This window comes from Gossypium arboreum, chromosome 8 (assembly GCF_025698485.1).
Source record: "Gossypium arboreum isolate Shixiya-1 chromosome 8, ASM2569848v2, whole genome shotgun sequence".
NCBI lineage: Eukaryota > Viridiplantae > Streptophyta > Magnoliopsida > Malvales > Malvaceae > Gossypium > Gossypium arboreum.
Window position 1 is genome coordinate 79,346,094 of NC_069077.1, and position 26,106 is coordinate 79,372,199.

General features: G+C 35.4%; 1 long non-coding RNA gene and 2 other non-coding genes across 3 annotated transcripts; 2 read left to right on the forward strand and 1 right to left on the reverse strand.

Moving 5' to 3' along the window:
* Positions 1–4,047: 4,047 nt before the first annotated feature.
* On the forward strand, positions 4,048–4,154 carry LOC128279650 (small nucleolar RNA R71). Its single transcript, XR_008269849.1, has one exon. It is a non-coding gene; the product is annotated as a small nucleolar RNA R71 (small nucleolar RNA).
* Positions 4,155–8,711: 4,557 nt separating this feature from the next.
* Positions 8,712–10,348, forward strand: LOC128296294 (uncharacterized). Its single transcript, XR_008286853.1, has 2 exons — positions 8,712–8,962; positions 10,004–10,348. It is a non-coding gene; the product is annotated as an uncharacterized LOC128296294 (long non-coding RNA).
* A 40-nt stretch (positions 10,349–10,388) lies between these two features.
* LOC128279556 (small nucleolar RNA R71) lies at positions 10,389–10,492 on the reverse strand. Its single transcript, XR_008269758.1, has one exon. It is a non-coding gene; the product is annotated as a small nucleolar RNA R71 (small nucleolar RNA).
* Between the last annotated feature and the right edge of the window lie 15,614 nt (positions 10,493–26,106).

The window sequence follows — 26,106 nt, forward strand, 5'->3', positions numbered from 1 at the left end:
CATAGAAACAATTGTACAATTTATGCAATATTAAACATTAAATACATAACACAGCATTGCATTATTTACACACAAAATTACCTCAGTACAAAATAGAAGGAAATGGATCTAATCGTCAATAACCTTGTTTTCCCCCGGTCAAGGTCCGAACTTCGTTTTTCTTGATCTATAATATCACAGTTAATTTATTTAATCATTATACTATTCAAATCAGCCCAAATTCACATTATGGAAAATTTACATTTTTCCCCCAAAGATTTACATTTTTACATTTTAGTCCTGAGGCTCGTAAAATGAAATGTAGTCAATTTCTTCAATACCCAAGCCTATCTAAACCTTATACATGCTTATAACAGCCTACATTTTTCTTTTATTCACATTTTAATACCAATTTTTCAACTTTTTACAAAAAAGTCCTTTTAAAGCATTTTCACCGAAAATCACTTAGGAAAAGTCATTTATCATACACCAGACATGCATTTTCTACCATTAGACATCAAAATACACAAATATCCATCATGGGTAAAATTTTAGACCTTGATTATTTCTTTAATTAGTGGTAGAAATAGATAGATCATGTTACAAGGATTCCAAAAAAGTAAAAATAATTAAAAATGGGGCTAGACCGGACTTACAATCAAGCTTGGAAGCTTGAAAAACCCTAGCCATGGTTTCTCCTTGTGAAATTTGGCCATGGGGTAGAAGATGGACAAATTTTGGCTTTTAATTTGGCTTTTGAATTCATTTAATTACCAAATTACTAAAATGCCATTAATGAAAAACTTTAGAAACATACCTAACCATGACCATTTTTGTCCAAAAACTTAACAAATGGTCTAATTACCATCTAAGGACCTCCAATTTAAAATTTCATAACAATTAGACACCTCTAGCGTGTAGAACTCAACTTTTTCACTTTTTACAATTTAGTCCTTTTGACTAAATTGAATGCCCAAACGTCAAAATTTTTAAATTAAATTTTCATGAAATCATTCCGTAAAATTGTAGAGCGTAAAATTATGATAAAAACAAAATTTTCTACATTAAATTTGTCGTCTCAAAACCACTATTCTGACTAGCCCCAAAATCAGGCTATTACAGGTTTTATCACTTTTTCATTTTAGTCCCTAAATCAAGTTTCCATCAAAAATTGCTTTGTAAAAGTTGTTTATCTATCAAAAACCTTTCATTTTTTACCATAAATTTATATTTCTAGCATATTTATCAATGACCCAAATTTAATACTTTGATATCTTTTCAAATTAATCCCCTAAATAGATAGATTAGACTATCTCGGTTTTAAAAATATAAACATTACTAAAAACGAGGCTTGATTACTTACCCAAATGTGCTTGATAAGTCTTCTTCCTCTCTCCTAGGGTTTCCATAGAAATATTTGGGGAAGATGATATAAAAATTGTTTTCTTTTTCATTTAAGTAAATTGTCATTTAATAACTTTTCATCTTTCCAATTTAGTCCTTAGCCTCTTTTTATTTTTCCATGGATGAGTCATACCAAAATATCTATATACTTTGTTTAATGGTCTAAATACCATATAAGGACCTTAAGTTTTGAATTCCATAGCTATTTGATCCTTCTAGCTACTAGAATCCAACTTTTGCATTTTATGCGATTTGGTCCTTCTCGTAATTAAACACTTAATTGATAATATGTTCTTATCAAAATTTTCACATGACATGTCTATCATAATACGGACCATATAATAAAATAAAAATAAATTTTATTTTTTGGCTAGAACTTGTGGTCCCGAGACTACTGTTTCGATTTCACCGAAATTGGGTTGTTACCAACATAACTTTTGGAAATCAGTTTGAAAACTCATTAATTTTTTTTAAAACATCTTTGGCAGGGTTCGCATTAAAATTGTGAGCCTAGTTTGTTTAGCAAAACCTTTAAAAAACCAGAGTCTGGGTTCGCCATTACATTGCGAAACCAACTCATACTTTTTCAAAAAACATTTTCTTAGAACAGTCTACCTTAGCTCGTAAGACCAATTCTCACTTACAAACAAAGTCTGCCTTAGGTCGCAAGACTAGTTCGTCACTTTGTTTCGATGGACATAATCCCACCTAGCTCATACAGAATTGGGCTTACTAAGGAGCACTATCACTTAAGCTCGCATGAGGAGCTTCGCTAATACACAGCTTCATCACTTAAGCTCACGTGGGGAGCTTCGCTAATACATAGCTTATCCTTAGCTCAAAGAGGAGCTTTTTTGATACACAGCTTATCCATAAGCTCATAGGGGAGCTTCGCTGATACACAGCTTGTCCATAGACTCATAGGGGAGCTTCATTGATGCACAATTTATCCTTAGCTCACGGAGGAGCTTTGTTGATACACGGCTTGTAAAATCATTCTTAAAACATTCTTTGATAACCTTAGCTCCCATAGGAGCACGCGCAAACTGTGTTAAAATCATATTTTGAACTCGTAATTGAAAACAAAGTATCGTAGTTTAAAATAGAGATTTTCAATAACTTACCTTTAAACTTGTTTCAAAAACATAATTCTTAGAAAACATATTCAGTTAAAATGAAAATCATAGCAATTATCATACTCCAAATAATTCCAAACCACTCACACTTTTAAAAGCTTAGTAAAGAACATACTCATGATGGAGCCCGATTCCTCACCGAAAAATGGAGAACTTAAACTAGTTTAGCTTTGCCCTTATCCTTACTGGTAGATGGTCGTACTAGTTCTCAACACATATATTACTTATAGATAACAAAACATACAAAATTCATGCAATGAAACTTGGACAATCACACCCAACAAGACAGAGACTTACCTTGATAGCTACGTACTAAACCAAGAGCGGAGACTTTGACGACAAAATATTCAATGAAGAATTCACAGAATTTAAGAGTATTGTTTATAGACCTAGAAGTCCTGGAAATCTTAGGATACCATAATTGACTTGGGAAAGTTGTTACTTGCACGTAAAGTATTCCTAGAAACACTAAATCACTTTTTTCCTAATTTGAGTCACATTGTATCTTTGACCATCGAACACAAGTTCATAACTTTAACTGGCGAACACTAGTTCTCAACACAGACGGGTGAACCTACCTCGTAGAGAAATTGGTGAACCCCCTTACCATTAATTTTTGCACACTGCTACTGGCGAACACCCTTATTGATACTCTTCTGGTGAACACCTTGCTCACACAACTCTTGGTGAACACTAGTTCATCGATATACTGGCAATCCCTTCACTTAAGATGCCAAACCTTCCAAGCCCATCTGCTGGGTGTTACAGTAACAATTTGTGCACACAACCACAGTCTGTTACATGGACCAACGACACGGTCGTGTGACATCTTTTGAATATTTCTACTTTTGATCCACATGGCATGATTTACACTATTTGTTCCCACAACCGTGTGAGTCCAGCTCCACATGACATCAGGCTGTTACATGGCTTGCCTATACAGCTATGAGTCTCATCCCTACACGGCCTTAGCTTTTCACACGGTCAGGGGACATGACCGTGTGACACCTATTTGAATATTTTTCCTATCTTTTTGTTTTTGTTTGAATTTCTTCCTTGATTGATGTTGGGTTAATTTAAAACTTTCATAAGCTTGATTTAAACCTGAAATTGATTGAATTTCATGTTATACATGATTATCTGTGGTGAAATAATATTGCATTGAAAATTTGAACTATGAATGGCATGTAATTACTCTATATTTGTTTGTAGCATCCTATTACTTGAGTTCAACGGCCGGACTTGTTACAAAACCATTAGTAGTAAAATTCTTAATCATTGAGGACATAAAGAATACCTGAGCTAAAAGGGAAGTAAGGGCATCAACTTTATGTACTCTTACAACTCTACGTCTTGTGGTTGCTCGGTTGGTTGGCCACTGGTACTTATTACTAGTTATCTGTTCAATAATTTCACAAGCCTTATTATAAGACTTAGAAAGAAGTGTTCCATTTGTAGAAGCGTCTACTACCATCCTCGTGTGTGCGTTGGGACCATTATAAAATGTCTTCAGTTAGATGCAATACAAAATTCTATGGTGAGGGCATTTTCATAATAATTTTTTGAATCTCTCTCATGCCTCATATATGGATTCATCATCCATTTTTTGGAAGGTATTGGTCTTGTTTCACAACTGTAACATCCTAAAATAGGGCATAAACAGAATAGTGGTTGCAAAACCACGAATTCGAGGTCAAAAAAAATTATTCCGATTAAGTTTTAAGGTTTATTCATTGATTGAATAATTGTATAAAAATTTCGTGGAGAAGTTTTATGTATACGTGCCTCATTTGATAATTAGGACTAAATTGTAAAATTAGCAAAATGTGTGTTCTAGATAATAAAGGGGATTTAATTGAAATGGGTTCTTAAAGTGGAGGTCCTTATTTATTAATTAGATCATTATATTTAAGTTTGGACAAAAATGGGCAAGAATAGGACAAATTTGAAAGAAAAGCCTTTAAGGGCATTTTGGTCATTTAGTAATTAAAAGAATTAAAAAGGGAAAATAAAGCCAAAATTGGTCCATCTTCTTCATGGAGGACCAATATAGCATGGGGGAAGCCATGGTTAGGGTTTCCAAGCTTTCCAAGCTCAATAATAAGTCCGTTCTAGCCTCGTTTTTAATGTTCTTTATGTTTTTAGAGTCCCGATAACTTGATTTAGCTTATTCTAGCAATAATTCATGCTAGGGTTCATATTTGGAAAAATACCCATAGGTTAAATGTGTTTTATTTTGATGTTTTATGGTATAATATGAAGCTTGAAATTATGTTAAACAACTTTTGCTAAGCGATTTTAAGTGAAAACGAGTAAAACGCCACCATCGGTAAAAATACCTAATGTTCATAAGTACATGATAGAGTGGGAATTTGATGTTGCCATAGAAGGGAAAAATGTTCATAGTATCATAAAACATAAGAAAAATGGATAAATTTTAATTTCCAAGCCTAGGGGTAAAATCGTAATTCTGCAAAGGTTTAGGAGCAAAATTGTAATTTTTCAAAAGTTTGAGTTAGGGAATGTTTTGAATAGTACATTAACTAAATAAGAAAAATATGATGTTTTAGATCCTGGAAAGTGAGATTTGGACCTAGAACGGGAGAAAAACTGAAAATCGGGAAAGTTGGTAAAATGGTCGTTTTGGTATCGAGGTAAGTTCATATGTTTAATAAGCATTGAATTATGCATATTTGAATGATAAATTGATATTTTGGCCATAAATACTTTAGTATTGAGTTTCAGATATAATGATTAATGTTCGATAATAATTCAATATTGGAAAGAGAACTTGTATAATTTATATGTAAGACCATATTTTATATTATGGCTTTGTAAGATAACAAGCATTGACTAGTATAGTTTGATGAGAATAAGTTAAGTTGATGATATGATGAGATTGAGAATGTAAGACCATATTTTATATTATGGCTTTGTAAGATAGCTTTTTATTATTATGCAATTATTGTTATTAGTATTGTTATTATTGAGTTATGTGACTAACCTTGAGAATTTGAGCAAGTATGTTTTATCTATGACTTGACAAGGCATTGATATCTTAAAGTCCATGGTTGTACCATGGCAATTAAGGAAGAATTGACGTAAAAGTCCATGTTCATAACATGCATTTAAGGAGGAATTGACGGTTAAGGATACCATGTAAGACCATGTCAAGACATGGCATTGGTAAGGCAAGGATCCCGTGTAAGACCATGTCAAGACATGGCATCAGCATTGATTAAGGACTCCATGTAAGACTACATCAAGATATGGCATTGGCACTAAGACAAGGATATCATGTAAGACCATGTTTGGAACATGGCATTTGGTAAGACAAGGATACCATGTAAGACCATGTTTGGAACATGACATTTGGTAAGATAAGGATATCATGTAAGACCATGCCAAGGCATGGCATTGATAAGTTCTATAAGGCAATGAAATCATGTAAGACCATGTCAAGACATGGCATTGAAGAGTTATTATAAGGCAAAGGTCCCATGTAAGACCATGCCAAGGCATGGCATTGGTGAGTTCATAAGGCAAAGATACCATGTAAGACCATGTCAAGACATGGCATTGATGAGTTACTATAAGGCGAAGGTTCCATGTAAGACCATTGCAAGGCATGACGTTGGTGAGTTCATAAGGCAAGGATACCACGTAAGACCATGTCAAGACATGGCAATGGTAAGTTCAAAAAGGAAAAGGTTCCCAAGTAATCCAAAGAGTAAGTCAAAGAAACGACAAGGTGAGAACATGAAGAAAGAGTACAGGTATGCATTTAAGGCTTATTTAATATTGAGATTGTAAGTAATTGATATTATCAAGTATTAAGTAACTGATGAGTTTTCAGTTATGCTTGTGACACTTTATGACATGATTGACAATATGCCTATATTATGAAAGAGTACTCATGTGTTAACTGAGATGTTGCAGTATGTAAGCAAGCTATTAAGTAAGGTGCCTTTTGTATTTTGAGCCTTTGGTAAGGTTACCGATCAGTAAGATGGAAAATAAGAACTAAACATTATTTAAGAAAATTATGACAGCATAGTAGTAAGCTAAATTGATTGCTAATGCTTATTATTTTATATGTGAACTTACTAAGCTTTATAAGCTTACTTCTTTCACTTTCCCATGTTTCAAATTACTTAAAAGAAAGCTCAGGTTGGAGGTCATTGGAGATCACTTCACACTATCGACTATCAAGTTACCAAATGGGTATCTTCGTTTACAAACGTTCTAGTTTATGGCATGTATAGGGACTTAGCCATTTTGTGTGTATGTCCTTATGATATGGCTAAAGAATGGTATATAAATATTTGATAATGATTATCTATTGAAATGGCTAATGAAGAACATGTTTCGGTGTTATGTATGCCTAAATGATAGTTAATACAAAGAAATCATGAAAAAGTGAAATTAGCATTAAAACCGTATTGAACAGCAGCAGTGACGTGAGCTTGAAAAATCACCAAGAATAGTAGAAATGGAATTAGGTGATGAATGAGATATAGAATTAAATATTATTGAGCCTATTTTCAATAAAAGAAACAGAGTAAGCAAAAGAGGTGTATATTAAGAGATATTTGAATTTTAGTGAGACAGGGTCAGAGCGGTTTCTGAATCCCCTATTCTAACTTTATTAATCTACTAAAAATTGTACAAGAATAATTAGGAGTTATAGTTTATATTTCTAGATTCCTTAGTGAATCTACTTTCAAGAGAAACAAACGTCATAGTTATTTGAATTCTTTACAGGGAGAAAATTGATTCGTAGTGAGGAGAGGTCAGAGTAGTCGAACAGTGCAACAAGGGAAACTTTAACTTAGAAACTATACTAATTAGCTAGACCAAAAATTCTGGAAAACAATTAGTAAGAAGATATATGAGTCTAGTTTCAGGGAAAATTCACGAATTTAAATTTTGAGTTTTGTGACTCGAGTTATGATTTATTTAGTGACTATGATGCAGGTGGGCAGTTTTATAAGGAATAATGAAATAAATTGTTTTGATTTGTCTAAGTAATCGGAAATTTTTTAATGTTCCCGGTTTGGTCCCGAACAGTTTCAATTGCATGTTTTAGGATCTCGAGGGCCCTTTTCAGGGACATATTGAATGAATGTAAATAAATTAATTTTAAAAGCAAATTTTATGCCCCGAATAGTAAGTTAAGTCAGGTAACGCCTCGTGCTCGACTCTGGCGACGATCTCAGGTAAGGGGTGTTACAACAACTTAGCATTCTTGTTAGGTGGAAAGTACTTCGTTAAGAAATGTTCTGCCAATTGTTTCCATGTAGAAATTAAACTAGATGGCAATGAGTTTAGCCAAGATCTTGTTGTATCCCCTAATGAGTATGAGAACAACTTCAACCTTAATGCATCTTTGGTAATTCCAGCCAACTTGAAGGAGTCACTTACCTCCATAAACAATAGTAGGTGAAAGTGGGGATCCTCAGTAGGAATCCCACTAAACTGGTGTAAACTCTAAAATATATAGATATTTTAGCACTTTTTTATTTACAAATTATGCGAATTTCGAGTATATAAATAACATTTCCTATGGTTTTTTTACTTTATTTTTCTATATTTTCCTATTTCTATGAGGTTGTGTTAATTTAGCAAATTTAGGTTAAATGTATGTTATTTTACTATTTTTGGGGGGATTAATTGGGCTAAGGGAAAGGATGGTAGAATTTTGGTCATATTTCGGTCTTAGATAGGTACATGTTGAAAGATTAATTAGTCATATAGACTTCAAAATGGTGATGATCCAGAATGAATTCTAAGGAAGCCCAAAAATAATTCAACTACCCATTTTTACTAGAAAAATAAATTGGCAATTACTCACTGCTTAAATTAGCAGTCTCTTACTATCCACCAATTGCTAAAACTAACAATAAGAATTCAATACATTTGGACTACATATTGGTCAGCCACATATGGAGAGAACAAATCTAACTTCCTTTATAAAAGTAGCAAGGACGAATCATTCTTCCTCACACCAAAGGACAAAGCCACAAGTGGAGAAAATTAAGGTAACATCCTTTCTAAATGTAGCAATGAAGCAACAAATTCTCCCTTAATCAATTGATGGCACAAGCATGGAGATTATGGGGAGATTTGTTAGCTATTTTTGGCATGGGCTCATCAATTATAAAAGGAGAGTTCTATTCATCATTTGATATATCATCTTTTTTATAGACACCAATTCTTTTCACATATTCTTAAGTGTTCTTGTGCTATTCAAGGCTTGTTAAACACTTTGAATTCACAAGATAAGGCAATCACTTGCCAAAATGAAAGCAGCTAAGAGATTGACCTGAGACGTTTAGGTGATTTTAACTTAAAGATGGGGAAGAAAGCCAACATGGGAAGCCAAAATGAGCAACCATTGATAGCCCCTACATTCAATTGTTTAGTCTTTGCATTGTGAAATGGTCGTGGATAACCCCCCTTGGCTGCTCTTTCTTACCCTTCTTTATATTGTTAAATTAATTTTTCTATGTCGAGAGACAAGATTGCATCTTATCTTTATATTTTTAGTTTAATATGACATGACTTAATTTTTTTATTCAAAATGGATATGAATCATGATTTGAGTTCATTGGCATTTGTTTCCTAAATATTCTATGCAAATGATTATTTCATTCATTTAGGTTTCATTCATGTTAATACTTGTGAATGTATGGTAAACATTTGTAGGTAATTGAATTAACTATTTAATTTGGGAAGAGGTAATAGTTAATAGACGTAAGACCTAAATTGTCCATATCATGTTGATTTCAGAAGATAATTGTTGTATGCATAAATTGTGTAAATGCCTCGGAGGGTGATTTCTAAGTTAGTTTTTTAAAATAAGGATATGCTAATTAATTTAGGAACAAAATAGGACTTTGAGAGGAGCCTATGCCTTAATTAAATGGGTTTAATGATTTTCATATTGCCATGAACCATTCGTGATCTTTTTATTGTGACTAATAATGAATTCTTGTTAAAGTGAAATATTTTAGTTTAGTTTATTCATGTTGTGTTATATTATTCCTTGTGTTTATTTCCTGCAAGGTATGTTGTTTTATTTTCTGGGTGTTTGAATTTTTATTACTTTCATAACTTAAATTGTGACTTCCATCATTATTACTCTCTCATTATTATTTTTTAACCAAATTTATTAAAATTAATTTTGCAAATAATTCATTTAACAGTCTCTGTAGAGACTATACTCTTTTACTCACTACTTATTACTTGTATGACCGTGTAAACTTGCACATAATCATGCAGCACCAAGTTTTTGGCATCGCTATTGAGGACTGTATTTTTCATTATTTGTGAATATATTTGTTTTTTACTTTGGTTTGTTTTTATTTTATTTTTATTATTTTTATTTTAACTTCATTATTTTTCATGATTTTCCAAAGTATGAACATAGACCGAATAATTGATCTATTACTAGTTGACCCAAAAATTGAATATACTTTTAGGCAAAGAAGAAGGGAACATTCAACCCAAAGACAAGTCGAAGAGATGAATCAAAATCCAAGAGAATACGCAGCTTGTAATAATCGAAATCCGGTCTTTGTTGCTAAAGACAGACATCGAGTGATTAGGCAGTATGTTGTGCCTTTGTTTAGTGAACTCAATCCTGGAACTGTAAGACCCGAGATTGAGGATCCTCAGTTCGAGTTAAAACTGGTGATGTTCTAGATGTTGCAAACAATGGGTCATTTTAGTGGAATGCTTATTGAAGATCTACATTTGCACCTCCGCTTATTTTGGTTGAATTCCTTACCTCCCCATTCTGTTTCCAAATGACAAGAATTGCAGAACATTTTTCTAATGAAGTATTTTCCACCAAGTAATAATGTCCAACTCATAAATGAAATTACTACATTTTAACAATACAATTATGAGTCATTGTATAATGCATAAGAACGATTTAAGGAGTTATTATATAAATGCTCTCATGAACGATTTAAGGAGTTATTATATAAATGCTCTCATCATAAAATTCCTCATTGCATTCAATTGGATACATTCTACAATGGTCTCAATGCTCACACAAGAATGGTGGTAGATGCTTTAGCTAACAAAGTTTTTCTTTTAAAGTCATACAATGAAGCATATGAGATTCTTGAAAGGATTTAAGTAACAACTACCAGCGGCCTTTTCATCGAGCAGCCACAAGAAGAAGAGTGGCAGGAGTTCTTGAAGTTGATGTTTTACATCTTCAGTAGCTCAAGTATCTACTATGACTTCCATGCTTAAGAATATTTTTGTTAACGATTGCAACACTAGCATGACAGGTCAACAACCAAGTCATCTTGAGAACATCACATGTATTTACTGTGGTGATGGTCACACATTTGAAGAATGTCCACCCAATCCCGAATATATTGAATGTCCACCCAATCCCGAATATATTTACTCTGTGGGAAACCAACATCAAAATTGGAATGGCCCAAGTCTACAATTGAATCACTATAATCCTTTATAGAGAAATCATCCTAATTTCTCTTGGAGTAAATTACCATATTTTTCTTAATAGATGCAAAAACCTCAGCCAGTCGAGTCTTGAAATAATTTGGAAAACCTACTAAAAGAATATATGACTAAAAATGATCCGACTCTAAGGAATCTAGAGAACCAAATGGGACAGTTAGCCAATGAGCTAAGAAATAGACCTTAAGGTGCTTTGTCAAGTGATACGGAGAATCCCAGAAGCACAAGCAAGGAATAGTGTAAAACTGCTACTTTAAGGAGTGGAAAGGTGTTGGAACCAGCAGTTGTTGAATCCAAACATGAGTCTGTTGTTATCCATAATCAGAAGGAAGCTCAACTAGAAGTTGAATCTCCAATAGTGCAGAATCCTATTCCTTTGATCCCTACTAAGGCACAACCACAGCAGAGTAGTATTGAAGAATTGACACCCAAGGTAGATGCAGAACCAATGCTACCTCCAAAAAGTTGTCCAGTCAAGGTAAAACCTCCACCACCTACTTACTCACAGAGATTCCATAAGCAACAACATGAGATACACTTTAAGAAATTCTTAGGTGTACTTAAGCAGTTACATATCAACATTTTGTTGGTAGAGCCTTTGGAATAGATGTCAAATTATGTTAAATTCATGAAAGACATCCTCTCTAAGAAGAGACGGTTAGGAGAATTTTAGACAGTGGCTCTGACTAAGGACTGCAGTGCATTCCTACAAAACAAGTTGCCACTGAAGATGAAAGACCCTGGAAGCTTTACCATGCCGTGTAACATCAGTAATTTATATTATGGTACAGTTTTATGAGTTTTGGGAGTGAGCATAAACTTGATGCCCACATCTGTGTTTAGGCAATTGGGAATTGGTGAAGTCAGACCAACAACAATGACACTACAGCTAGTAGACCGATCAATAGCACATCTTGAAGGAAAGATTGAAGATATTCTAGTACATGTTGATAAATTTATTTTTCCTGCTAACTTTCTTATCTTAGATTTTGAAGTAGATAAAGAAGTCCCTATCATTTTGGGAAGACCTTTGTTAACAACCAGATGAACATTAATTGATGCTTAGAATGGAGAACTTACCATGCAAGTCCAAGACAATAAGGTAAATTTTAATTTCTTTCAAAGCTATGAGAAACCCTGATGCGGGAGAAGAATGTTTTGCTATGGATAAGACGGAATCATTTCCAATGGATGATCCATTAGAACAATTCTTAGCACCAGATATGCTAAGTGACAATGAAGAAGATGAAAATCAATCTGAATTGGAAGTTGAATTGAAGGGATTCACTTTACAACTGATGTGATTCCATAATCAAGCAATTGATGAACATTCAACACACAAGTGGATTCTTCTTCCTTCAGTATTCATGCACGGCCTAGAAGGGAAGAATGTGTCTATTCATGTGTTCAATGAATATGATTTTATTCATGAATGTAATTTAATTTACATGTATGAATTACTTAATGGTTGAATGTGGCCTTTAGTCTCCTAGGTCTATATTTTGTTTTTCATGCCATTGTAAACGGTTACACACAACTTTGAATATAAACTTATTTGTGAAAACTTTCTCTCACAATTCTTAACTAAATTTTTGAACTTATCAAAACTTAACAATTTTGTAGCATTAAACCTTTATTTATCACTCTATTCCCAATCCATCCCAGAGTATAGCGATATCACATATTTTAAGTGGGTCAGGTTCTTTATATCTTCAATTCCTTAAATATTCAATTACCTTGGATCAAGGTCCCCTTCATTTATTCCTAATCAAGACGATCCTTAACAAAAACGTGGATTTTTTTCTAACAATCGAATGTGGGTCTTGTTGGTATATTTTTGAGGTTGTATTTGGGTTCAAGAAACCATATCAGCAACCCCATTTTGAATCTTTGGAGTTGGTTTCTCGTGCTTATAAGCAGTTGAATACTTCAACTGAAGAACCATCCAAGTTAGAGTTAAAGGTACTACCTTCTCACCTTAAATATGTTTTTCTGGGTAACTCTTTGACTCTACATGTGATTATTTCAACTGAATTAACTGAGAAAAAAGTAGAGAAGCTTATTAATGTCTTGAATAAATTCAAAAAGGCAATCAATTGGATGATAGTTGATATCAAAGGTATTAGCCCATCTTTTGTATGCATAAAATCATTTTGGAAGATTTTGAAAAATGAACTATTGATGGTCAAAAAAGGTTAAACCCAATATGAAAGAGGTAGTCAATAAGAAGATCATGAAGTGGTTAATGCAGGAATCATTTACCCCATCTCAGATAGCTCTTGGGTGAGTCCAGTCCAATGTGTACCAAAGAAGGGTGGCATCACAATTGTAAAAAAATGAAAATAATGAGCTAATTCCAACCAAAATAGTTATTGGTTGGAGGATTTGTATTTATTACCATAAGTTGAATAAGACAGATTTGCAAGGCACAATTACTATTATTTCTTTGATGAGTATTCTAGATACAATCAGATCCTTATAGCCCCAGAAGATCAACAGAAGACAACCTTCACATCTCCATATGGTGCGTTTGCTTTCAAGTGTATGCCTTTTGGTTTATGTAATGCACCTGCAACTTTTCAGCGGTGTATGATGGCTATATTCACTAACATCGTTTAAAATTGTTTGGAAGTATTTATGGAAGAATTTTCTATATTTGGAGACTCTTATGAAAAATATTTAGATAATTTGGCCAAAGTGCCCAAACGATTCAAAGAGACTAACCTCATTCTCAACTGGGAGAAATGTCATTTCATAGTGAGAGAAGGCATTGTTTTGGGGGATAGAATTATAAGACAAGGAATTGAAGTTTACAAGGCAAAGATTGATTTTCTCGAAAAACTCCCACCTTAGTGTCTGTGAAGGGCATTAGGAGTTTTTGGTACATGTTCGATTTTACAGGAGATTCATTAAGGATTTCTCCAAAATCTCCAAACCACTTTGTAAACTATTGGAAAAAGATTAAGTATTCAATTTTGATGATGATTATTTAACAACTTTTGAATAGTTGGGGAAAAGATTAACTTTAGCACCAATAATCATTACTCCATATTGGAGTTCACCATTTGACCTAATGTACGACACGAACGACTAAGCAATAGGAGCTGTGTTAGGACAATGAATGAATAGAATTTTCCATCCCATTTAGCTGTGTTAGGACAATGAATGAATAGAATTTTCCATCCCATTTACTATGCTAATCGAACTTTGATGGGAGCACAATTAAATTATACGGTAACAGAAAAAGAGCCACTTGTTTTTGTTTTTGCTTTTTATAAATTTCGTTCATATCTTGTAGGTACAAAAGTGATTGTTTATACTGATCACGTGACCATTAAATATCTACTTTCAAAGGGGGATGCAAAACCACGATTAATACATTAGATTTTGTTACTCCAAGATTTTGATTTGGTGATACAAGCTAGGAAGGGAATAAAGAGTCAAGTGGCAAAATATTTGTCCAGATTGGAGCAAAAAGACAAAACCCACTCCTCAATTCCTATTAATAAGTATTTTCCAGACAAACACATCTTTAAGGTAAATCAATTCCATGAAGCTCCTTGGTTTGCAAATTATGCTAACTTTTTAGCTAGTGGTTTATTCCACCCAATTTGACATATCAACAAAGGAGGAAATTCCTTCATATGTTAGATATTATTTTTGGGAGGAACCATTTTTGTTTAAGCAATATGCAGATCAGATGATGAGAAGGTAGTAGTCGAGTGAGTAAAGTAGGTGATATTTTGTACCATTTCTATTCTGAGTATATAGATCTTTCAGCACTCTTTTATTTACAAATTATGCAAATTCTAAGTATATAAATAACACTTTCTATGGTTTTTTACATTATTTTTCTCTATTCTCCTATTTCCATGAGGTTGTGTTAATTTAGTGAATTTAAGTTAAATGAATGTTATTTTACTATTTTTTGGGGGATTGATTGGGCTAAGGGAAAGGATGGAAAAATTTTGGTCGTATTTTGGTCTTAGACAAGTACAGGTTGAAAGATTAATAATGCAGTCACATGGACTTCAAAATTGTGATGATCCAAAATTAATTCCAAGGAGGCCGAATATTACTTAAGTTGGAGGCCCAAAACCAATTCCACTACCCATTTTTACTAGAAAATTAAATTGATAATTATTCATTGCTAAAATTATTAGTCCCTAGCCAACCATTCAATTCCCAAATATAGTAGATTGGACCCAATGTTTTGCCAAATACAAATCAGCATATATATCCCTTGAAATAAGCCTTCAATCGTCCACCAAATGCTAAAAATAGCAATAAAAAATCCACCACAATTTGACTACATATTGATCGGCCACACATGGAGACAACAATTCTAACTTCCTTCCTAAAAATGGCAAGGAAGACTCATTCTTCCTCACACCAAGGAATGGAACCACAAGGGGATGAAATTAAGATAACATCCTTGCTAAATTTGGCAAGTGGTTCTCCCTTAATCAATGGATGACACAAGCATGAAGATTATGGGGAGATTTGTTTGCTGTTTTTGGTATGGGATCATCAACTATAAAAGGAGACGTCCATTCATCATTTAATGTATCATCTTCTACAAACACCAATTATTTTCACATATTCTTTAGTGTTTTTATCCTATTCATGACTTGCTAAACACTTTGATTCGAATCAATTGGCACACTATTTGAAGCATCTGGAAAATACAAGCTTCAACTTGAACTGTGGCGCCTCGATCTGGGGTCTAAAATACCAAGATTAAGTTCATGGACAAGTGGCACGACGTACTGTCTTAAGGCTCATTCCCTATCATCAAAAACAAGGACTAGATTTTGACAATTTACAGTTCCATTTCCTTGATCTTGATTTTGATTCTCAAGATTCATTTCTTCAATCTGTGTTTGAGTTGCTTATCTTTTCCTTTGTCTAAATGTTCTTCTGATTTCAGGATATATTAGGAGTAAGTCAATGATATGATCAATACTCATAAACACCTGAAATAAAACACGAAAATAACTAAATTAAAATTCAACAAAAAATTTAAACCAATTTGTAAAAATAATAATTTCACAAATAATGTACTTAAATACAGTCCCTAGCAAAGACGCAAAAAACTTGGATCGATGAAATGTGTAAGCGTACACAATCATTGACAAGTAATAAAGTGATAAGTATAGAGTATTGTCTCCACAAAGAGGACTGTATACGTAACTTTTTTGTGAAAAATTAAAACTTAAACAAATTGGTGGTGAAAATAATATAGATTAAAATATGATGCAAACAAGTAAAAGGGGATTGACTATCTAATTTAATTAACTAAGAATTACCTAAGTAAGCAATATAAAATAAACACAAAAAATAAGCAAGATTTAAGAGTTATCAAAATAGCATGCTTGTGTTAGAATAATTTTCTTTCCTAGCTTAGATGTATTTAAACACTGTTAAAAGATGTTATAGAGATTCTGTGGAAGTCAATCATTTACTAACCTTTATCTAATTGGGTAAAATGTTAAACTTATTTAATTACTAAGTCTACCTAGCACATTTCTATGTTTAATAAACTTATAATTTCATAAACAAAACATTTTACAAGGTTATGTAAAATAATAATAGTTTTGGTATTATTACAAATTTAATCCCTAATTGATTAAACATACACCATACAAGTATTTTGTCAAGTAATTAAAACCTTGATTAGATTAATTAATTAATTCAGTCATTTCTTTACATTCATAATGTATAAGAAATATAGTCATGATTTTACTTGTATGAGTAAATAGATCGAAAGCATAGAACACCTTTAACAGAATTAAATAAAATGAACTATAGAAATCAAATCATTCTAACACCAAAAGATTTAAGCAATCATGATTTTATTGAAAATAAAACACTTAGTTGAAATCATGTTCATGAAATTGAGCAAAAGTAAAAGATTTAAAGGAAAGAAGAAACTCTAAGCCATTTTTGGTAGGTTTCTGAAGCATAGCTTGTTTGCTCCTTCATTTTCTCTTCTTTTCTTGTCGAACAACCAAGCCTAAAAGCTCTCAATATGGTTGAATGGGGCTACTCTTAAACTCTGCCAACACTCTTTCGAGAGGGAGAAATATAAGGAATGGAAGAATAGAGAAAAGAGAGAACAAATGAGAGATGAAAGATGAAAAATGGAAGAATGAATTGAGTAGTGAATGAATGGAAAAGTGGAGGTCCATTTATACTAGTGGGGTACGGCTAAAAATAGGATTTGGGAGCCTTGATTTTCTCCTCATATGTGGTCAGCCCTTGAATGGAGGAGAAAGTTAATATCTTGCCAAATTTAGATAGGTGCATAAAATAAAAGGTTGAAAAAGAAGAGAGGTTTTTTGAACGGTTAAATGAAGGGGTCTTGGGGCTGAATTTTAATTATTTTAAATTAGATTTGAATGGCTAATTTAGGTGACCACATGGACGGGTGGGCCTCTTTTGGTCTTTTGGCTCATCCCTCCTTCAATGGATTCTTTGGGCCTCTTCCTTTGCACCAAACTATCCAGTTCCATTAACCCGATTGAGAATTAGGTCAACTGAGTTTTTAGTGTCCAAAAATATTATTTTTGGGGCATCCATGGTTGTGTTTTAATCAACCATTTTCTGCATGGATCATGCTGCAAGGATGCTACATCAATTTGAGCTTCCTAGAGTGACTTCGAGACTGTTGTTCTTTCATTACTCCAAACTGCTTAAAATTGGAAAAGTTGTGTAAGTTTAGCATCAAAATAGTTAAAAATAAATATGGGTCTTAAATTTTTCCAAATTAGATATTCTATAACTGTAACACCCCAAATCCGGCCCAGACGTTATGGCCGAATCCGACGTGCCACATTGAAGTTAAGAATTCATGTTTTGTTTTAGGGTTTTATAAACCGACTTTTGTTTAAGCTAACAAAGTGAATGGAAGCTGGGCACCAAGTAGGAATCCGTAACAGAGGAGGTGAGCCATGAAGGCTGCTTGAGTACCAAACTCTTTGATTGGATCCAATCCTAGACATGTCCACAACCATTGCCACACTTGGTTACAACGAGTTGAAATTTCTTTGAGTAGATATCTTCGATAAATCGAATAATTGTGACGTTGTGTTATTTTGAAAGCAAGTATCGTTTTGAAAATGCGTCCTAAGTCTAGCCCATTTGAATTATTATCAACCAGTTTAAAGTTATTAAAAAAATAAAATAATCACAGAAAAGAAAAGAAAATAAAGTTAAAATGGCCTTATTACAACCCAAAAATAAATAGTAAATAAGATAATTAAAGAAAACCAATCACTTATTTCAAAAGCCCAAAAGTGACGTGGCCACTCTGAATCCCCTCCGGCTCCAAGCCCCCACATCAAGGCTCTCCTGCAAGGTTAAGGAAGGGGTGAGTTTGGAAACTCAGTGTGTAGCAAGCCCCTTTCAGAGCCCAAAACAATATCAGCCTGCTGGGCCTAAGCCCAAATTCAAGCTCAGCATATACTGGACCGAAGCCTTTACATTATTCATATCATTGGGCCAAAGCCTTTTCATTATTCATATCGCTGGGCCAAAGCCTTTACTGTAACAATATGGCCTATAGGCCCATTTCAATAATACATGCAACATCAATGAACAAATGCAAGCCCATTTGGGGAGACTACTCAACCCACCAACCGCTACTCTCCTCCCGTACCAACCAAGCTCTCCATGTGGGGAATAACTCAACCCACCCAACCAAACTCTCCACTGGGAGCATAACTGCTTTAACATATAACTGGAGGCCTAGCCTCTTTTAATAACTAGGGCTGTGACAGCCTTAAAACGACCCTAGTCGGAATGTGGTTTCGGGACCACAAAACCAAGGCATAAAAATAATTTAATATTTATTTTATTGCCTATAATATGTGTTAACTCATGTGTGACATTTTTGATGTTTTGATTTATAGTTATAAATGTGAATTTCACTAGAAAGGACCTAGTAGAAAACTTTGGAAGTATGATGGGGGAATGTGTAATGACTAATTAAAGCATGCATGCAAAACAATGGCCTTGCATGTCAAATATCCCTCTTTTATAAGAGGTGGCGGCCATGACAATGAGGATGGGCAAAACATGTCATAGACATGTTTTGTTGGTGCATTAGGGAGAAAAGAAATAAACAAATAAGCATGGGTAATAAAGAATGAAAAAAAATGTGTGTGAGTGAACCCCCTATTGCCGTGTATTGAAGAAAAGAAAAGAAAAAAATTGATCATCCTTTCATTCTCTCTTGACCGAAAATCCTAAGGAAGAAGAGGGAATTTTTGCTTCATGTTTGGTTTGGAAGAGGATTAGGAAGGGTTTGGCTATACTTGCATCAAGATTAAGGTATGTTTGAGGTTGTGTCATGAGATTCATGCATGTTTTAGTTACTAGCTTGATGTTCTTATTAGCCCATGGTTCAAATCTTTGTTATATCATGGGGATGGTATTTGGCCAAGGTGGATTTTGTGTTAATGCCATTGCATGTTAAATATGAAGCTTGTTAATGGTATATGTGATGGGGGATTGATGGCTCTTGGACTTTCTTTTTAGTATTTTTGAGTAAGACATTAAGTTCTTGCTTAATCATAACCAAAATTATGGTGTTGTGATGTATTCGGTCATGGTATATCCATAAGTATGATTCATGCATGTTGCATGGTAGGTAAGATTTGAGCTTTGGATATGTGTTTATATTTGGATATAAACAACTTGAGATTCGCCCTTGCACCTACATGAATATGTGTTTGCACATGATGAATTGGTATGACATATATACTATTTCAAGGTGTATATTTGCTTGTGATGATGTTTCGTTATGTAGTAAATGAGAGATGTGTATTGAGCTACAATATGTAATGCGTTAGTTAGTAAAATGTTTGCTGTTTTTTGTGTGGTATTATGTAAAATTGGCCTCAACATAGACATGCATATTTGGCCAAATGAAGTAGATTGGTGTGCATGTATTCGGTTAGAGGCAACCGTATTGAAGCCTTATCTTGGCTTAGATAATTGACTAAATGGGTAATAAGTGAGGATGCTTGCCGAATATACAAACATACATATGCACGTGTAATTGAATTATGAATGTTTAGCAAGATGGTTAAACTAGTTAATTTATTGATTAAGCTCAAGGAGTTAAAGAAGGAGAATCAAGCAAGGGAAAGACGAAGGTCATCGAGTAGCCGACTTGGACTGTTTTACCCAACACAAGGTAAGTCACTAAGCATATATTTTGTGTTGATTTGAATAGACATAATGTCTATGTAATTATGCCGAAAGGAATGATGAATTTATATACATGTGTGTATGTGGTGATGGAAGTATTGAATGGAAGGAAAAGAGGTGAGATGTATTGAGTTGTTGATTTCGGCACTAAGTGTGCGAGTATAAACATTTGTGATCATGAGAATGGCACTAAGTGTGCGGGTTTAAAACTTGTACAGCACTAAGTGTGCGAGTTTGATCATGTAGCACTAAGTGTGCGGGTTGATTATATAGCACTAAGTGTGCGGACTCACTATATGCTTTTGAATCACTATTGACACTGAGTGTGCGACACTATTGAGTTGATCACGGACAGCGGATCGGGTAAGTACCTTGAGTTCATGGCTAATAGGCGCTATGTTTATATTTGGGGTCGAGCTTGGTAAGTTTGAACCTATGTGACAATGTAAATTGAAGTCACGTACATAAGAATTATCGCGAATGAGTGAAAGGTCATGTAGATGTATGATTGAATCGAAGGTCTAAGGAACTATGGTATAGTTCGGTTTGAATGGAGTAATTAGCCTCGTTCCATTTTGTTTCCTCTTGCGATAATGTTATTAATGGTTGTTAGTGCATTGCTTATGACTTCTCGAGTTATATACTCATTCGGTTTGCTTGTCACCTATTTTAGGTTTCTTGGACTCGACTTTTTATGTATTCGGGACCGTCACCAAGTCATCACACCGCTAACAACTTTTGGTATTTTCTTCAGTAGTTGGTCTTGGAGTACATTTCGCATGTATAGGCTATTATGTTTTGTTTGAACTTGGTATGTAAAATTTTGAATAGCCATGCGAAAATGGCTTATAAATGTTTTGAGCATAATGTTATAATCATTTGGTATGTATATGCTCATTAAGAAGCACGGAAATGTTTGGCAATGACCAGCCATTAGAATGGGTCATCATGATTATATTTTGGACTATATATGTAAAGGGGGTGGTTGAATCATAGAAACTATGTGTTAGAGAAAGTCTACCCTAGAAATAGATGTTGGCAGCAACAGTGACGTGAATGTGAAAAATCACTAAAAATAGTAGGAATGGAATTAAATAGTGAATAAATTATGTAAATGAACCTTGATGGATCCATTTTCATATGGAAGAAACGAAACGGTCATATGAGTTGTATGTTAAAAGATATTTGGGTTTTCGTGAAATAGGGCCAGAACGGTTTCTGGATTCCCTGTTCCGACTTTGAAAATTCATTATAAATTAACCAGAGATAATTAGGAGTCATATCATATATTTATAAATTCCTATTTGAGTCTAGTTTCTATAGAATCAAACGACATCAGTATTGAAGCCCTGCACAGGGAGTTATTCGAGTTGTAACGCACGAAGGTCAGTGTAGTCGACCCCTGTAACATGGGAGACTTTAACTAATAAACTGTACTAATTGGCTCGACGAAAAATTCTAGAAAAAAATATGTAGATGGACATATGAGTCTAGTTTCAGGAAAAAATTACGAAACTGATTGTCGAGTTGTAAAACTCAAGTTATGATTTTTGAAACGACTAGTACACAGATTGGCAGCTTGTCTGGGAAGTTCTCAATAAGTGGTTTGAAGTCTGTTAACACCTCGTGTTCGACTCCGGCGACGGTCTCGGGTTCGGGGTGTTACATTTTATTGGTATCAGAGCTATGGTTTAGTCAGTTCTAGGACTACCATAGCACGTATGAGTCTAGCTATACATGCCTTAATGTTAATGTTTAAATGTGTGATGACTTCGACGGTTAAAATTATTGTTTTGATTAGTAAATGGATCCTGGTGTAGAGAACCTTGGCGGATGATGTTGAAAGTGTAGCGGCTGCTCTCGCACAAGGGACACCGCTGTTGAACCTCACCATCATCTGCGAATAATCGGGGTGAGGGGCTAGACAAGCCTTCTTTACCATGATGAATGAGTGGGTCGCGAATATGCCCGAACCAATCCTACTGTCCAACAATTCCCGAATTTAAATAATCCACCCAAGAGCCCGTAATGCCATCGCCATCGACCACGTGAGGTCGAGTAAGCCACCAGACTTGATTAGGAAGCGCGGGCTGAAGTGTTCAGGCCATAGTTACTAATGATGCCGAAAGGGCGAAGTTCGCTTGATAACACCATTCGGTGTTTGATGAACTGTCATGCACACCGATGAATGTCTAAAGTGTGCTATATCCTTGTTAAGAGACTCACCTACTATTGGTGGAGGACCTTGATTTCCATAGTTCCAAACGAACGAGTTACTTGGGATTTCTTTCAAACGGAGTTTCGAAAGAAATATATTAGTCAATGGTTCATCGATCAAAAACGTAAGGAATTCTTGAAACTCAAGCAAGGCCGTATGACAGTATCTGAATACGAACATGAGTTCGTAAGACTCAGTCGGTATGCCCGGGTGTGTGTGGTGATGAGCTTGCTATGTGCAAGAGGTTTGAAGAAGGATTGAATGAAGATCTAAAGCTACTAGTGGGTATTTTGGAGATAAAAGAATTCGTAACACTAGTTGAACGAGCCTCAAGGCGGAGGAACTTGGAAAGGAGAAGAAGAAGGCTGAATTTGAAGCTAGAGACTATCGCAAAAGATCGACGGCAAAGCTCGTTCTCGGCAGTAAAGAAGTTCGTGGAGGACACCAATAAATTGAGGACGATGCGGGAATTTCCATTAGAGCACGACCATTGACGGACTCCGAGCTACTTCAAGAGCTAGTGTGGGCAATAACCGCCAAGAGAAACCTGAATGCCCCAATGTGGGAGAAGACACATAGGTGAATGTTGGGGTAAGTCTACCAATAAGGCTTGTTACGGATGCGGTTCAAGGACCACTTCATTAGAGATTGCACGGAGCTTGATGAGAAGAATAGGATGCAAGGTGCAAGACCTAGTGGAATGACACTAGAGGTAGACCACCAAGAATTTCAGGAGGTAGGGGTGGTAGTCGAGAGGGGCCACCGATACTACTGTTCGATCCGAGACTGACTCTGCTAGGGCATATGCTATCCGTGCACGAGAGGAAGCATCCTCCCCGATGTTATCACCGGTACTTTCACTCTCTTTGATACTAATGTGATTGCTTTGATTGACCCCGGTTCTACTCATTCTTATATATGCGAAACCTTAGCATCCAAAGAAGACTTTACCTATTGAGTCTCTCGAGTTCGTAATTAGGTGTCAAATCCTTGGGTCGTTACGTGCTTGTCGACAAAGTGTGCAAGAAATGTCCCTAGTAATCCGAGGGTCCCGCTTTCCGCGGACCGATGCTTTTTTCGCTTGATGAATTTGATGTTATTCTTGGTTTGGATTGGTTGACCGTGCATGATGCGGTTGTGAATTGCAAAAGCAAGACTATTGATTTGAGGTGCGCGAATAACGAGATAATCCGAGTTGAGTCTACGGACTTAAAGGGTTGCCACCGTAATATCAACAATGTTGGCCCGTAAACATGTAAGAAAGGGTGCGAAGCATACCTTGCGTATGTACTTGATGATAAGGAATTGGAAAAGAAACCGAATCGGTGCCGTGGTTTGTGAATACCCTGATGTTTTTCTTGAAGAATTACCGGTTTACCACCGCCGGAAGTAGAGTTTGGTATTGAGCTTGTACTGGACTACGCCAATTTCGATAGCTCCGTGATCGTATGGCACCAACCGAGTTGAAGGAGTTGAAAGCTCGCTTGCAAGAGTTGACGGATAGAGGTTTCGCCGACCAAGTTTTTCACCTTAGGGTGCACCGTGTTGTTTGTGAAAAGAAGGACGGAACCATGAGGTTGTGCATCGACTATCGCCGACTTAATAAAGTGACAATAAAGAACAAATATCCGTTATCACAGACGATGATTTGTTTGATCAACTGAAGGAGCCTCGGTGTTCTCAAAAATAGATTTGAGATCGGGCTATTATCGCCATCTAATTCGGATTCAACATACCTAAAACCGCCTTCGAATGAGATATGGTCACTACGAGTTCTTAGTGATGCCGTTTGGGCTCACTAATACCCTCGCGGTATTTATGGATTTGATGAATCGGATCTTCGAACCGTATTTGGATCGGTTCATAGTTGTGTTCATTGACGACATCTTGGTCTATTCAAGGATGAGACCGAACATGTGGAGCACCGAGATTAGTGTTGCAAATTTTACGGGATAAGCGCTTATATGCTAAGTTCAAGAAGTGTGAGTTCGTTAAGAGAGGTTAGCTTCTTGGGTCATGTGGTATCTGCATCGTATTCGAGTCGACCCGAGCAAAATTTCAGCCATACTTAATTGGAAGCCTCCAAGAAATATTACTTGAGGTTCGAGCTTTTGGGACTTGCTTTTTACATTACCGACGGTTTGTAAAAGGATTCTCAATGATAGCCACACCCATGACGAAACCGCTTTAGAAAGATGTCAAGTTTGAATGGACGGAAAAGTGTCGGAAAAGTTCCAACCAATTGAAAACTCATTTGACTAAGCTCCAAGATTAGTACGGCCGAATCGGCAAAGAGTTTGTCATCTATAGTGATGCCTCCCTACTTGGGTTAGGTTGCGTATTGATGCAAGAAGGTCGAGTTGTGGCCTATGCGCGCGAGACAATTAAAGCCACATGAGAAAAATTATCCGACCTATGATCTCGAATTAGTCGCCATCGTATTCGCTTTGAAAATATGGCGACATTACTTATTTGGTGAGAAGTGCCATGTATTTTGGATCACAAAAGTCTCAAATATTTGATGACTCAAAGAGACTTAAATCGAGACAAAGACGTTGGCTTGAGTTGTTGAAAGATTATGAGCTGGTCATTGATTATCACCCGGGAAAGGCTAATGTGGTTGCGGACGCCTTAAGCCGAAATCACCGCTTGCTTTTACGAGCAATGAATGTACACTTGTCTATCCTACCCGACAATGTGTTAATAGCCAATTAAAGGCCAAACCATTATTGACTCATCAAATTCGCAAGCTCGTAAAGTTGACAATGAGTTGGTTGTAAACGGGTTGAGTGTGTTCCAACAAGGAATCGGAGTTTCAAATTGATGATGACGATTGTTTGAGGTTCGAAATCGTTTGTGTGTTCCAAGAAATTGAACTTATTTCGATGATTCGAACGAAGCTCATTGTAGCCGAATGTCAATTCACCCGGGAGGACGAAGATGTACAACGATTTGAAATGTTGGTTTTGGTGGCATGGTATGAAACGAGACATCTCTGACTTTGTTTCGAGATGTTTAATATGTCAACAAGTGAAAGCGGAACATCAAGTGCCTTCGTGGTTACTTCAACCGATCATGATACCCGAGTGGAAATGGGATCGAGTTACAATGGACTTTGTGTCCGGCCGCCATTGTCGACTAGTAAGAAGGATGCGATTTGGGTTGTTGTTGATAGATCGACTAAGTCGGCTCACTTTATCCTGTATGCACGGATTTTTCATTGGATAAACTAGCTGAATTATACGCTTCTCGATTGTGAGATTACACGGGTACCGATTTTTGTTGTGTCGGATAGAGATCCGAGGTTCACCTCGCGATGTTGGAAGAAATTGCAAGAAGCTTTGGGTACCAAGTTGCATTTCAAGACCGCTTTTCACCCCCAAACCGATGGTCAATCCGAGCGAATAATTCAGATACTTGAGGATATGTTGAGATGTTGCATCCTCGAGTTCAGTGGTTCATGGGAACGATATTTACCTTTGATTGAATTCACTTACAACAATAGTTTTCAATCAAGTATTAAGATGACGCCTTACGAGGCCTTGTACGGCGTAAATGCCGTACACCATTGTTTTGGACCGAGCTCGGTGAGAGCAAAATTTTCGAGTGGATTTGATTAAAGATGCTTTGAATGTAAAGTAAGAGTAATCC